At 32.2% G+C, this 14,582-nt stretch overlaps 1 protein-coding gene across 3 annotated transcripts in view; it reads left to right on the plus strand.

Annotated features, from left to right (window-relative positions):
• Window positions 1-14,582, plus strand: part of Naaladl2 (N-acetylated alpha-linked acidic dipeptidase like 2) — a 1,254,678-nt gene that overhangs the window by 104,184 nt on the left and 1,135,912 nt on the right. For all 3 annotated transcript variants that reach the window (XM_058586183.1, XM_058586185.1, XM_058586184.1), the window contains one exon: window positions 4,396-4,458. The gene's annotated coding sequence lies outside the window, so the exon portion shown is untranslated. Of the gene's footprint in view, window positions 1-4,395; window positions 4,459-14,582 lie in introns of those variants that run through there.

A 14,582-nucleotide genomic window follows, 5' to 3' on the forward strand; every position in this document is an offset into this window, starting at 1 on the left:
AAGGGTTGGGGACAGGCTCAGTGGTTAAGCATTCCTGGGTTTAATTCCCAGTCCCCCTGCCACAAAAAAAAATATTAGAATTTCAGCCCTTCTTTTTTCCCAACACTGTTTTTCTTCTTCACTGTACCTCCTTAGTTTTAATCTTTCCACACTCAGTTGGTCCTATACCAAACTGTATTTCCCATTTGTCTTTTGCAAGAAACTTGTCACATTAAACATTCCATGACAGTTATAAATTTATCAATTAATTGAAAATTGGATGGGTTGTGGGAGAAAGCATTATACCATGGAGACCTCTCACTATTTCCTCACAATTTCTATTTTTCCCCGTTTGATCATTTCTATTTACTTGTACATTCTACTATTCCTAATGCATGTTGTCCTCTGCTCTATAAAGAGTCCCATCCACCAAAGGTAGTTTAATCTCCTCTTTCTCCATGAAAATATTGGTAAATTTTTTATATTATTAAATAAATAATATATGAATCACAGAGGATGTAGAGAGAGGTATAAGTAACACAAAGGAACCCAGAGTTTGGAAGTAAACAGATTTAAAGTATCAAATTAGAGCATGGTGAGTACAGTGTATATACCATTTTAAAACTTCATGGTAGATCTTAGAATAAATTCCAGTTAATCTCATCCCAACTGTGTGGTTTATAATAAAGCATCATTTCAAAGTATCCTCAGTGTTGTCTGATCCAAGAAATTATTGCTTAAAGAAAATAATACATTTCAGAAACAAAATTGTAGTCTAGACATGTGAGAATATAACACTACTTAAAAGAAATGCAAGCTATGCACAGAATCAATTAGAAACAAGATTATTATGAAGTCATGAGATTGTTGTGATAAATTATTTTTAAAAACTCATTTCTCTTCACTTTAAAATTCCATATTTGCTGGGAACAATGGTGCATACCTGTAATCTCGGTGTTTCAGGAGGCTGAGGCAGGAGGATGGCAGGTTCAAAGCCACCCCTGAGCAACTTAGTGAGACTATCTCAAAAAATAAAAAGGGCTGAGGATGTCACTCAGTGGTTGAGAGCCTCTGGATTCAATCTCTGATACAGAAACAAAACCAACCAAACTATATGCATGGTAACAATTTCATAAGTCAAATGGGTGTATTTATGTATGCCATAGAAAATATTTTATGTACACTGTGTGTGTATACACACACATATGTATATATTAGAACAAAGTAGTACTTCTGAAAAAATATAGGACTGAAAATACTATTAAACTTTTTATATTTATATAATATACAATATTCTTAGTAAAAAATAGTATCAATTAAATAAAAGTAAGATAATATTCAGTTTGTAGTAAAAAGTGAACAAATTTTCATCAGTTTGCATAATACTTTAATATTTCAAAGTGTAAACAAAAAAGAAATATTTGACTTAACATAGGATTGGGATATAGTCCTTTTGTGTATGAGTGTATATGTAGAGTCTTTTTATTTTTAAAGTCCTATAGCAAAATCTATTGGAGATATATTACTTTTTTTTTGGCTTAGTGTTTGGGATGCTCTCCAACTTCAAAGTGCTTTGTAGTGTGTGAATTCCAGAAGTGGGATACACTAATTCGGTAGCTGTATAACATTGTTGCCTTGTTGCAGAGTCCATTGTTTCTGTCTTTTTGCTTTGAATCCTCAGTGTTAGTTTTGTCCTCAGACCAACTTCATCCATACTCACAAGGTGGCTAGAGTAGTTCCAGGCATTACATCCGTACACAACAGCAAGAGCAAAAAGGTTTTGTTAGAAGGTAGGGAACTTTGGTAAGAAATCCCCAGAAAATCACTGGCTAGATGCAGTTAACATATATACCCCTAAATCAATTCCTGGCAGAGAAAATGATACCACTGATTGGCTGAGCTAATCAGGATTGCCCTGATGTGGTCCTCCTCTTCAGAGTTGCTTGGTAAAAAAAAAAGAAAAAGAAAAAAAGATATTGAGGATGAAGTAGGACTCTGCCAAGCAAAGACAAATTATTTCAGTGTGAAGCTGTTTATTGGAAATAGAATCAGACTCTTGGTCAATAATTTTCAACCCTACTTGTATATGAGAATCACCTGGGGTGCTCTTAAAAATATGTATTGATTTGATTGGTCTGCAGTTAGATTTATAAAATTGTTCTTTGTAGTTTTAATGTATAGGTAAGTTTGAGAACTACTGCTGTAGGTAAACTGAAGATAGCATAAGGCATTGGGGACCTTTGTGAGTTTGCACACGTTGAGCTTCTCAAGCAGTTTTGTTTATGAGCTCTACTGAACAATTTTTGAAAATTAGCCAATTGACTAGTAGAGCAAAATTACCAACACTCCATCTTAATACAAGTAATCTATGAAAATATAATTGTGCTTATTGCCATATTTATTGGAAATATTACAAGAATATAAGATACTCAGGTATTTTAAGAATCAAAACAGCTTTAATAGCTCTACTTACTAAGGAAGAAATGCTAATCTCATTTTTGTGTTAAGAGAACTCAATTACAAAATCCATTATTGGATGAGATAGAACTAAAGACAGAGTTTCTTTATTCTACTGCTGTTAATACTTTTGTTCTTGTATTTGGTCTAGATGCTATTTAAAATTGTTGTAAATTTAATTGTATCTTATGTGTAAACAAAAAATATTATTGGAGTACCATTTAATATTTCAATACATGTATACATTGTATATTTAAATTAGTTTCCATCTCCTTTGTCATTTCTTTATGGTGAAAAATCCTTTCTTCTAGTTTTTTGAAATATACAGTATACTATTGATAACTCTAGCCACAATGCTGTGAATTAGCACACCAGAACTTCTTGTTCCCAACTATAACTCAGGACTCATTGATCAATACCTTCCCACCCTCTCCCCTCCTTTACTCTCTCCAGCCACTGTTATGTTTTCAACTTTTAGGGAATCAACATTTTTAGAATTTATATGAGTGAGACTATATGCTTTTTTTGTCTTCCTGTGCCTGGTTTATTTCACGTAAAATAATGATCTCCTGTTTAGTCCATGTTGTTGCAAATGACAGAATTTCACATTTTTTTGTTTTGTTTTGTTTTGTTTTGGGGGCTGAATAGTGTTCCTTCATATTTACTAGCACATTTTCTTTGTACATTCTTTAGCTGATGAACACTTTGGTTGTTTCCATTTCTTGGTGATTGTGAATATGCTGCAACAAACTTAGGAGTGAAGATAGTTTTTCAACATTCTAATCTTGTTCCTTTTGATTCATTAATATTTGGTATTGTTTCTTTAGTCTATGTTTCTTTTATTTCTGTTCTGATCTTTATTATTCATTTCTTTCTACCAATGTTGTTTTACTTTTATTTTCTCTTAGTTCCTGGAGATGTGGTGATAGGTTGTTTGAGATCTTTCTACCGTTTTACTAGGGACAACAATTGCTATAAACTTCCCTCTTAATACTATTCTTATTTTAGCCCATGGATTTTGGTATTCTGTGTTTCTACTTCCATTTGTTTCAAGAAATTTTAAGGCTTTTTTTCTTTGTTGATTCCTTCATTGCTTCTTCAAAAGTAAGTTGTTTAATGTCCATGCATTTGTATAGTTTCCACAATTTTTCTTGTTATTGATACCTAGTTATATTTAATTGTGGTTAAAATGTATACCAAATATGAGTTCAGCTTCTTAAAATTTGTTGAGACATTTTTGTGGGCTCTCATACGATCTATCCTGGAAACTTTCCATGTGCTAATGAGAAAAAAATTATTTTCAGCAGCTTTTGGGTGGAAAGTTCTGTAGATGTCTGCTGGGTCTATTGGGTATAAAAGGTAATTTAACTCTTTTGTTCCTTTGTTGATTTTATGTCTGGATGATCTGTCCTTTGCTGAAAGTATGGAGTTAAAGATACCTCTAAGAAAATATTGCATTACTGGAGAGTGTGTCTTCAGTTGTTCAGTCACACTCCATATTACTCTTTTTAATAAAGAGTAGTCTTTTAATGAGAAGAGGTAATTAGTCTGTGTAGCTGACAGTCATTTAGGTACTTGCTTTAGGATGGATGTTTTCTTCAATTGAAAGATATTGGGAAATAAACTAGTGGTGGCTATTAAGAACTGTCTGGCTTAGTTTTTTATAGAGATAACATTTTCTAAATTACTGAGTTATGATATTTAAAATGAAGGGCAAGCTCCTTGTTGGGTGACAGTGTTAGAATAGCCCTAATGCAGAATCTCATTAAAGCATCTGTCAGGATTCCTCTATTTTACCATCACCTCCCTTTTTCTGCAAGAAGCAACTGTCGTTTTGAGTGAGTGTACTGCCAAAGAGGCATTTACAAATAAATGAAAAATGTCACAATTGATTTCACTTCTTCCAGAATACTATGTGTCAGCTTTGTCACAAACTGTCTTTGTTATTCTCTGTTTTAGATCTCCCAGCTGGACACTGGAAATAACTTTTGATGGTGTAGGGACTTTTCCATGTGACCCCAGGTAAGTCCTCTTTTGGTGACCATTTATAAATATTTGTAAAGACATTTGAACAGTTAGAAAAAATGAAAACTTTTTCCTTTTACTCTCTGTAACTGCTGTTTTTGCCAAAAGCATTTATAGTCAATTGTTTGATTATATATTTGGTCATTTAGGGGGATTATTCCATGCATTACAAAGCTTCGGAAAATTATACAATTGTATTTTATATTCTTATCCCCAATACAATAGTTTGATATTATATTTAATTTATAATACAAATAACAGTATTATTTGCAAAGAAGACATTTGGCTCTTTTCCTATATTTTGAAAGAACTTAATATGTGTGGAAATTCATCTTAAATACATGTCATTCTTATAGCTTGTATCAATTTAATTGATACACATTCATCATTGCCATTATTGTAAACCATTACACTAGCACTATAGCTATTATACTAGTATTATTGAAGACTTTGAGCCATATACTCTGCTAAGAAATTATATGAATTAGTTTATGTAAATGTATCACAGTGGTGTTTGAATCCTAAGTTAATATGGATTTGAAAAAAACTAATTAGAAATTGCTAGCAATTTTTATTGAATATTAAATTAAACTAAATCTTCCTATAATTATACTTAAAGAGATTTTAATCAATATAATTAGTTATAGATTGTGCTATCATTTGAGATTTATTTAGCTTACTACTTTTAACTTGAAAGATCATGGATTACACTAATTAGCAATATTGTCTTCTCTTGGAAAACAGAAGTGAAAGCAGTTCTCTCATTCATTCAATAAATATTTATTGAGCACTATTAAGTGCTAGGTACTTTATATTGAGGATACAATTGTGAAGAATATTAACCATCTCAAATTTTTTTAGTCTAGTGGGAATCAGTCAAGAAAAGAGGCATGTAAGACATAGCATGATAGGTAAAACAGTATGGATAATATGGGATATGAGAAATGAGGTTGGCACCTAATCCTGTCTAGGGATCCCTGCTCAGGGTATGATGTGGAACAGAAAGGTAGAATAATATTAAAGTTTGCTTATAAAGTAGATCATGATATCTGAAGTATAGTGTTATGTTAAGGAACATTATCTGAAGTAAGGAAAGGAAAATCACATCCTCATGAGCCATATATAGGAATTCAGATATTGTCATGAACATTGGGAGGTAAACTGGAAAGACTTCAAGACAGACTGATGAAATTTTCGGTGCCAGCTTATGATAGATAACTAGGAAATTTGAGCTACTTTTCCTCCTTTACACCAATATAAATAGAATCTATTTCTTAGATATAAGGTCTATGTGAGCAGGGACATGGTCTAATTCATCTTGGTTTCCCAAGATCAATTGCAGTGTTTTGTACATAGCAGTCTCTCAATATTTATAGCATGGAACCATAAAATGGAATGTAAAAGTTTAACCCCAATAGGGTTAAACTTCCCTCGAAAGTTGACTACGTATGACCTGTACTCTCCTATCTCTGATCAGGTATCACAAATGGCAAAGTTCCTTTCCACATCTCCTCTTTACTTTTAGATTCACAATCTACCACAGAAAATCAATAAAAAATTCAATTAAAATAATTTAAAAATAATTATATGTCAATAAGATCTCTTAAAGTGAAAAGAGTTTGGAGGAAAGAAAAATAATTGGAGGTAATTTTTAGCAAAAGAAGAAATAACCAGTATATCTAATTTTTACATTTAACTCACTCTAGAAATACATAGTAAAAATACATAACAAAAGCTTTCTTCTATACAAAGATAAAAGGGTAATGATCATTAAGTGGATATGATAAGATATTAGGCTGAGCAGATAAATTTAACTTCTTTTGTAAAAAATAATTGAATGACTAGCCTTTAAAAATATAGTAATATAGTTCATGAAATACAAAATTATTTTATTACATAGTGTGAATACTTTGAGTTTAGTTAAACTCAGTGTGGACCCTATCTTTCTGACCATTGTAAAATTCTCCATTCTAGAGACTTTTCTCTGACACAGTTTTCTGGATTTATTTTTTTTAAATATTCTATTTTATGACCACCTTACTGCCAGATTTTCCCTGAAACCATTGGAGTGTGTGTGTGTGTGTGTGTGTGTGTGTGTGTGTGTGTGTGTGTATGCATGCACATTAATTTCTGGAAGGATTGTGAACTCTCTCCTGGACTGCTGAAAATAGCATATCAGCTCTCAGGTTTTTTTAGTGGCACAGGGATAAAGAGTCATCATAAGATAGTAGTTTCAATAAAGTCAATAGTTTTGGAAGGTCACTTAAAATATTTTGTTCTCCAAAGGCAAATAATTCTTAAAAACAAAACATCTAGACATATAGAATATTCAAGCAATAAAGAAAAGATGAACAAGGGTGCCAAGAAGCATCTGTTAAATTTAGAGTAACTGATTATTGCCCTGCTGTTCACAGGGGTAATCTTAATGTTTTGCCAAGTGAAGAGGAGACAGTTCTGAAAGACATGTTGCCTGTTGTTTTGGAATAATGGGCATTTTTCTGGCTTGCAATCAGTCAAAATACAGGTTAGAACTGCCAGATTTTTAAAAGTATAATATAAAGTAAAAAAGGAGGCGGAAATAAGAATAATAGAACCAGGGTGTTTCAATTACCTAGTGTTCCATGATGCATAGTCACAGTGAGCACTGAGGACTTTACCAAGAAAACTTGGTGTAGGAGTTTGTCCCTATTCTTCCAAAATCAATACTTGGTCTGAAATAACTCATGGCATCTGATCTATTAACTGCAATGCATTTCTTGTCAATAGCTGGTCCAGGTGAAATAACTTACAAATGAGAAAGTTCAAATTACAGTGATATTTGGAACATTTTCAAAATTCCACATTTTTTTTTTCAGCAAAAACATGACTCTTTGTCTTTAAAAGTAAATATGGACTTTTAATAATTAAAATAAAGCTTCGATTATTTCCTTAATGTAAAAGAGCCCAAATAAACCATCCAGAAATTACAGTATCTCATCAGATAAGATACCTTTCAATAAGAATTTGTAATATAAGACAAAAATGATTATTTAGCTTACTTAAAAGAAAAAAAAAGTGTTCAAACAAATTAGAAAATCCCCACTAATTCCCTCAATATTTGGTGTAGGAAATTCAACCACAAGTTCACAAAATAGTATCTTCTAGTAAAAGGGGGAAAAAAATGCAGAGGATGTGGCCAGTCCTGCCAGAGGGATCTGTAAACACCTGTGAGTTGGGCTTTTGGTCAGGGCTGGTTGCTAGCTGGGCCCAGGTGGTAGGAGCAATAGGAGGCACAGACTCCCTTGCTTGGGGTCATTTCCTATGCTTACACTGTCTGTTAGTTCCCTTCTTTTGCTTCCACCCCCTGACTCTGACAGCACCTGTTCTATAGCGTTTCCTTGGCAGGAAGCCTCAATGTACATTTTAACAAACTTTCTGTGCCAAATTTTCTCTTTAAGTTACTAAAGGTAATTGTTTAAAAAATGTGCAAAGCAAATGGGACAAAACAAGACTGTTCTATGAAGGCTATGATAGTCAAGTACACTACTAGCAGGAAGATTTGTGTGTTTTATATACAACATGGAAGCTGGCTTGTTGACAAAGAAAACTTTGTTTTTAATTGTCTCTTCAAGGGGATACAAATCTTCTCCACTCTATTCGTGCTAACTTACTCAATTTTGCTTCTGTTTTCCCTAATATAGTTATGTAAATTTCCAGGAACTGAGACAAAACCAGTTCTTTTGTTTAGGACAAAGTTTCTTTCCAGAAAGACAGTGTGACTCCTGACAACTTGTTGCCTGGAGACAAGGGACCTTACATGCCAGTTTTCTAAATGAGAGATATTTTTAATTTCTCTAAAATAGATTAAGTAGCTACAACCCATCTATGTACCTTTTGTCATATGGAGATAGAAGGGGAGAATTAGAATAAAACATCTCTCAAAACTAGAATGACAGTTTCTGATTGGGGCACATATTTGTTCTACTGGAAATAAAGTTTTGCACCCAGTAAAACCAAAGCTTTTCTGACATTTCTTTCTTATCATAGTATTCTTCTTGATTTCAAAACTCTGTTTGAATATTTATTTCTGAAATATTAAAATTCGGGTAACATGAATTTCAAAGAAATGTTTTCTGAAGCCCCTTCCACTCAATACTTGTTATGCCACATTTTAAATTCCATTTTATTTTAATTGGTAATAAAGAGAGAGATAAATTATGAAGAAAATTTAGTGACAAATTCTGATATGAACGTTTTTATTACCCATATATCTAAATAGTCTTTTAAAAATTTTTATGTACTGATTTATTTTCTTCTAAATTGGAAAATTGGAATGTGAGACAACATATCTTGATATGTGCTAAAGCAAAGATTCATATCAGAAAGATGAAAAGTGATGGTTAAATAACATGAAGGCTATAATCAAGGGATCTGACAGCTTTATAAGTACAATATGTTTATTCAATAAATTTAAAGTGGGTTAATCAATCAATCATTCAACATATCCAGAGTCTGTGGCATGTGCACTAAAATGCATTGTATTCTATGAAACATTTTTTAAAAAACAGTTAATCAGAAAGCATTAATGGAGCTTCATTTGTGATTTTAATCTCTATGAATATAGAGAAATTCATTAAGTTTCCTACTATCTACAATTGTTCACAATTGTAAGAAAATAAAATAGTGAAAAGACAATACAAAATTAGAGAATAGGAGCATGTTTAAATAGGTGCTATGAGGAGAAGATAGTGTTTGTGAGTAATTTAGTAAAGGGTTAAACATGCAGTATAGTTTTCATAGAAGACATCTTATAGTGATACACTTGAGTTGGATTATGACAGATGGGGAGAAGTTAGGTAGATTGAAGAGAAAAATAGAAAACTTTCTGTGATGACCAAACAGCATGATCCATGGAGGTTGTTTTCTAGGTTGTGTTAGGGAGAATGACAGTGTAAGAAAAAGACATTAATGACTAGAATAAAGGATTTGTTCAGATTTATCTGATGTGAGGAGAAGTAGGTGGAGTCAGGGTCTTCAAAGCCAGGCTGTACCTTTAAACCCAGGGGATGGACTGTTGCAGATACTTAAGCTGGGAGTGCCATCTTGATTACATGGTTTTCTGAGAAATCAACCTGAGCTGGGTAGAGGCAGCATGCTTGGCTTAGTAGTTGTGGACATTATGCACGAGATGAAGTAGACTGAATTACAGTGGTGATAAGGCGAGTAAATGAAGACCTACAGTCTAAGTAATTAAGCTATATTTCACTGATACTTATTTTTTATTTACAAATATAGTACAACAATTAACTCATTCCAGAGACAGTAATTAGCAATCAGGTTAAATTACTTTGATTACCTCTTTTACATTTAATTAAAAACATTTTAAGAAAGCTGCTTTCTAAGATGTTTTATAGACTATTCCCTATTTTTCTTTTGCTTTCTTTCATTCCTTCCCCCTCCTGGCACTTCCCTCAGCCTTTGTTCTCTGTCCTTCTCTCTCCCATTTTGCCTTATAAAAGAATAAAATTTTAGGATGGGATTTATTAAGATATTTTAAAAAATAATTATTTTACAGAAGTATTATATAGATATAGTTTTAAAGTGAAAATAAGAATGAAAAGAAACAGGCTTCTAATATCTCTGTTATTCTCCCCACCCTAATCCAGTTCTGCTCCTAATAATTACCATTTTTAACTGCTCTGTTTTTTTCTGCGGTCAGTTCTGTGCTTTTATAGTTATTTCTTGTTTTTTGTAAGAAATGATTTATATTATTCACTTATGAATTGTTTTCTTGGTTGAAAATTTAATTTTTTAAGATATCACACTCAGCAGTCCCAGGATGTTTCTTGTATTTTACTTACGAAGATTTCACAGTTGTTTGTGAAATTAATGGTATTTATATTTTTAATATTTATATGACTGTTGTTTGAAACAAGACATGTATTATGATTTTTAAAAATTTGGATTAGGTAGAGGGGAGCAAAGGGAGGGAAGGGGATATGGAGGGGAGGAAGGATAGTAGAATGTGCATATATGACTACATGATCAGTGTGATTCTACATCATGTACAACCAGAAGAATGAGAAGTTACACTGCATGTATGTATGATGTATCAAAATGCATTTTATTGTCATGTATAACTAATCAGAACAAATTTAAACAATTTTAAAAAATTCTTTCTTACACATTTAAAAAATATTTTGGAGTTAATATTTTCCTAGGTTTTTTTGTTTGTTTGTTTGTTTTGGTGGTGGTTGTTGTTTTCTGTATATCTATTGTATCTATTGCTATTTGTTCCCAAATATCCTATAATATATATAACAAAACTATTAAATGGTTGTTAATAAATTTTCTAAATTATCTATTTAATACAGTAATCTATTAGCTATATTAACCATCCTATGATTTTGTTTTGTTTTTGTTTTTGGCATGGAGATATTCCTGTTGTAATTCTTCATTGTCTGGCACCAATTTCATCTGTTGTTTCTAGGCCAGACATAACTGTCACCCTGGAACTTTTATGCTTTTATGTATTAGGATTTTATGTCACCTGCATCCAGTACTTTTTGTAAAGAAAGCCTGGGAAAGTTTTTTGACTCCTTACAGGCTTAAAACATCTTTATTTTGCCCTGATGCTTGATTGATGGTTTTGTTGAACACAGGCAACTTCTTCTGAGAATTTTGAAGCCTCTATAATTCTTGTAGTATTTCCATTGAAAAGTCAAAGGCCATTCTGATGGTTAGTATCTCTTTTCTCATAAAAGTTTATGATATCTTTTCTAGATATTTGTGTGTCTCTTCAAACTAATCTACGGTTTGGTAATTTTCTGTTGTTATTGTTATCATTATTATTTTGATTTTTTCCCCTCTGATTTACTTCTCAAACTCCTGTAAGGAAACTTCTGGCCATCCTGGAAAGTTGGGTATGTGGGCATTTTCAGAGGTTAGTGAATGATTTTTATGGTGAAACACTGATACCATTTAGCAGATTTTATTACCAATGTGACCCAAAGACTGACAAGAACAATTAGAGGAGGAAAAGTTTATTTTGGGGCTCACAGTTTTAGGTGTCTCAGTCAGTAGATGGCCAACTGCATTGCTCTGTGTCTGAGATGAAGCAGAACATCATGATGGAAGAGCCTGGCAGAGGAAACAGCTGGGGAGATGGCCCCAGCAAGCAGACACAGAGACACTTCCACTCTCCAAAAACAAAATATATACCCCAAAGGCACATCCCCAATGACCCATCTCTTCTAGCCACAACCTACTTGCCTACAGTTACCACCCAGTTAATTCCTATCAGGAAATTAACACACTTATCAGGTTAAGGCTGTTATAACCCAATCATTTCATCTCTAAACTTTCTTGTATTGTCTCACACATGAGCTTTTGGGGGACATCTAATATATAAACCGTAACAGGGACCAAAGTAAATACAATGGCCTAGAACAACAGTCCTCTGGGCTTTAGTGTAGGTTGCTAATGTTGTTGTGATGTATTTCCCCTAAGAGATTTTTCCCCCCAGTGCTGGGGATCCAACCCAGGGTGTTGTGCCTAGCTAGACAAGATCTTTGCCAATGAGCTGTATAAGTAGTCAAAGGTAGATTAGGTCTTTTGGTTGATAAGGGGACTTTAGAGAAAGCCCTCCCATGCATCTGCTGCTCCCCATGTACTTTAAGCAGGAAGTCTGAAGTGTCATATTTTGGGGTATTACTTTTTGAGTTCCAATACTCTAAATCCCATATTTTCTTTCCTTTTTTGTTGTTTGCTTCCCCCCTCCCTCTTTCTCATTTGTGGTAGGGAATGAACTCATGGCCTCATGCATGCTAAGTATGTGTGCTGCCACTGAGCTTTGGCCCCAGCCTAAATCCTACACTTTGTGATATTATCATTTCTTTAAAAAAAAAATTTGTATGTGGAGCTACAGTTCTGAGTCAAGTGGCATTATGATAAAATTGGAGAAGATAGTCACAGTTTTTTTTAAACTGGAAAGTAGAGGAAATAACAATTGTGAATACATTTTGACACGATCTCTCAAGCCTTTCAATATATGACATTTAAATTAAATATAAAAATATTAAATTGCAAAGGCATTAAAATTGCTTCACTAGATTGTATTTTGCTGATGTCACCACACTCTTGAAGCATAAAGTTAGAGCATGATCAAGAACTACCTTCATAAACTGCTGAATCATAAATATGTACAAACTTTTGGGAAAATTGTTTGACAGTGCATATCAAAAGCCTTTTAAAAAACTGATACCTCTGATGAAGACATCTATTCTTAGAAATATATTCTAAAGAAGGAAATCTGAAATGTTACTAAAAAACAAAGATAAATCTTCAAAATGATGATAATCATTGTCTATGCAAGTGTAAAATTGTAAACAGCCTAAATTCCTTTAATGAAATAACTTTTAAATAAATTATGATGAAGCAATAGGATAGAGTATTATATAGCTCTTAAATGTTTTGAAAGTATAATATTATACTAAATATTATATGGAATATGTAGTTTGATAAGTGAAAGAAGCACATAGAAAATTTTACTCATAGCATACTACAAAGTAGGTTATAATTTACATACTTTTTGTATAGAAAAATGGATAGAAGAAAGAAACAACTATAGATAGGTTTGGTCTTTGTCTTTGGATTCTTGAATTACAGATGTTTTAAATGTTTTGTAGGATGTTATTATGTCCAGATTTCTTAAAACAACTATGTATCACTTCAATAGTATGAAAAGTAGTATATAGTTTTAAAAAATACTTAAAAGAAAAACAGAAAAATAATGGTATCTTGCTGGTAAAATTAAGTGTAGTTTACTTTTTTTTTTTTGTTTGTTTCTTCCCTACCTTCACATTACTATCTGGGGATAGAGCTAATGGCACAGAATTGAGCTCTTTCCTATACTGAATTATTATTATTAACAATTTTGTAATTTAGGAAAGCAACTGACTTATGTCATTTATATGGCCCTCCTTTTTTCATTTTCTGATTCCATTCTCCCATCTTCTATATCTCATTCACCAATGAATTTATTCATGATGCTGCTGTATATTGCATTGTGTAAATATGAGTTATGTGCTAGTTAGAGTTGCTGTCTGAAATATTTTATAAAAATATGTTAAAGGATTTCTAATGACAACTGTTTTAGGTGGGAAAAGCTGAAGGTTTCTAATTGGGTCATACACCTAATAAATAGTCAATAAAAAGAGTGAATAAAAAGTAAGAGGGAAAATCATCCTGATTTCTTATAATTAATATTAATCTAGCTTTTACATATTTTCCTAAGTAAACAGTCATTTTTATGTAATTTAATTACTAATTACAGTGATTTTAAACACCTGGATTCACTTTGCAGCATCTGTAAAAAGTCTTTGGAAAATAAGAATTGATGCATGCATAATGTTGAAATGTAATGAAATGGGTAGGATCTAGATACAAATTTATATCTTTATTAATTTTAACTATACTGAATTCTTCTAGAGATTTTATAAGCTGCCCTGCCAGTTCTATGGACACAATTTTTAATGACAGAATATTTTTGCATGAGTATTTTAAAACATATATAAAATTTAAATTCAAAGCACAGATAAATTGGTCAAATTAAATATTTAATTTTTATAAGGGAGAAATAAAATATTCAGAAATATTTAATAGATGCAACTATGTATATATTTTTAATGTAATTGCTATGCAAAACTTTTTTAAGCATCCAGAGCCAAAACCTTGCTCACGCTATTAAAAATGGAATTATTAAACCTATTGGCTGGCATTTTATATGATTTTAATGAAATTTTGGAAAATTACTATCATTAAACAGCAGTGTTAAAATAGTGCTTAAGATCAGAGGCAAGAATTACCTTCGCCATAGCTTCATTTATGAGATATGGTGAATTAAAGGACACAGACAGTTATATCTAATTTTGATAACTTCTCACAGATTAAGGAATCTTATGTTTGATCTTGATGAATTCATTATTAATTATTATTATCTATTAGTTTATAATTTTGGAAGTAAGTTTTTTATTTTTAATACAGATTTAACTTAGACAAACCTAAATTTCATCCACTGAGATGACAGGGTCAAATAAGGGGCCATGGGATAAGGCTTTTTTAAATTATCACGTACTCTGGTT

This window comes from Marmota monax, unplaced genomic scaffold (assembly GCF_021218885.2).
Source record: "Marmota monax isolate L192 unplaced genomic scaffold, Marmota_monax_Labrador192_F-V1.1 WCK01_AAM20220418_F8-fsc00074, whole genome shotgun sequence".
Lineage (NCBI taxonomy): Eukaryota > Metazoa > Chordata > Mammalia > Rodentia > Sciuridae > Marmota > Marmota monax.